This window comes from Megalopta genalis, chromosome 9 (genome assembly GCF_051020955.1).
Source record: "Megalopta genalis isolate 19385.01 chromosome 9, iyMegGena1_principal, whole genome shotgun sequence".
NCBI lineage: Eukaryota > Metazoa > Arthropoda > Insecta > Hymenoptera > Halictidae > Megalopta > Megalopta genalis.
Window position 1 is genome coordinate 4,335,001 of NC_135021.1, and position 1,926 is coordinate 4,336,926.

The 1,926-nt window shown below is 35.6% G+C and overlaps 1 non-coding gene across 1 annotated transcript; it reads left to right on the top strand.

Moving 5' to 3' along the window:
* The first annotated feature begins 185 nt into the window (after window positions 1-185).
* Window positions 186-340, top strand: LOC143260083 (5.8S ribosomal RNA). Its single transcript, XR_013034173.1, has one exon. It is a non-coding gene; the product is annotated as a 5.8S ribosomal RNA (ribosomal RNA).
* Window positions 341-1,926: the final 1,586 nt, after the last annotated feature.

A 1,926-nucleotide genomic window follows, 5' to 3' on the forward strand; every position in this document is an offset into this window, starting at 1 on the left:
GGTTTCGACGGAAATATCTCGTTCTTTAAGGGACAATTATGTCGTCGTACGACGACTCCCGAATCTCCTTCGCGCGCTGGTTCGAGCTCTTCGGGTATCGGCTTGTTCCGAAATATAACACAAAAAAATGTGGTGGATAGCAAATACACATTATATATATATATGAGAGAATAAAAGGGAAAAATTACCCTGAACGGTGGATCACTTGGCTCGTGGGTCGATGCAGAACGCAGCTAATTGCGCGTCAACGTGTGAACTGCAGGACACATGAACATCGACATTTCGAACGCACATTGCGGTCCACGGATACAATTCCTGGACCACGCCTGGCTGAGGGTCGTTTACGTACTTATAAACTGCTTGCGTTGATGGCACTTGTTGCCTATATACGTACGAGCGAATGATGGGCGCTTCGTCGGCGTTTGTCGCGGTCCTATGAATATTGAGAAATTTTACGTACGTCTAACAGTCTTCGAGAGAGATGGAAATCGTGTTCGAACTAGCGTGAGTGTGGAAGGCGGTGTCGTGTGTCGTATATGTTTTATATACGTCCGCCCGTCTGAAACACCGCTTCGAAGCGGTGACAAAATCTTTTTCGGGACGATTCGTATTCGTAGAACTATCGAGATTTCACTGGTACATTTTCAACGCGCTCCCGACGTCGCCTGAAATGAAACGAGATGGGTTTAACCCACGAAAGCGTACTACACGAGTCTGTCCTATGTGAAGACTGTGTACAGAGATCGAACGAACGCATGAAAGAAATTGAACGAAAGAACACATAACCCGCAAAAATATAGAGTAGAATTGTGACCGTTGCTTCGAATTTGAATTTATATGTATATATATATCATAGCCCCAGGGAGTGGAACCTATGAGTGTGGAAGGATGTCTCTTACCGTTATGTTGCCAGAGGAAAAAAAGTCTCTCTCTTCGTACGACACATTTGTGTACGAATTGTATCGATGGCTATATAGATCCGATGTTGCACATATTCTGAGTAAAGCTGAGTGACCCTTCACTCAAATGAACAAATGAACAAATGAACAAATGAAAAAATGAAAAAATGAAAAAATGAACAAATGAACAAATGAACAAATGAACAAATGAACAAATGAACAAATGAACAAATGAACAAATGAACAAATGAACAAATGAACAAATGAACAAATGAACAAATGAACAAATGAACAAATGAACAAATGAACAAATGAACAAATGAACAAATGAAAAAATGAAAAAAATGAACATATGAGCAAACGAACAAATGAACAAATGTGCGAATAGACAAATGAACGAATGAACAAATAAACACATGAACAAATGAACAAATGAACAAATGAACAAATGAACAAATGAACAAATGAACAAATGAACAAATGAACAAATGAACAAATGAACAAATGAACAAATGAACAAATGAACAAATGAACAAATGAACAAATGAACAAATGAACAAATGAACAAATGAACAAATGAACAAATGAACAAATGAACAAATGAACAAATGAACAAATGAACAAATGAACAAATGAACAAATGAACAAATGAACAAATGAACAAATGAACAAATGAACAAATGAACAAATGAACAAATGAACAAATGAACAAATGAACAAATGAACAAATGAACAAATGAACAAATGAACATATGAACATATGAACAAATGAATAAATGAACAAATGAACAAATGAACAAATGAACAAATGAACAAATGCACAAATGCACAAATGAACAAATGAACAAATGAAAAAATGGACAAATGTACAAATGAACGAATGAACAAATGAACAAATGAACAAATGAACAAATGTACAAATGAACAAATGAACAAATGAACAAATGAAAAAATGAACAAATGAACAAATGAACATATGAACAAATGAACAAATGAACAAATGAACAAATGAACATATGAACAAACG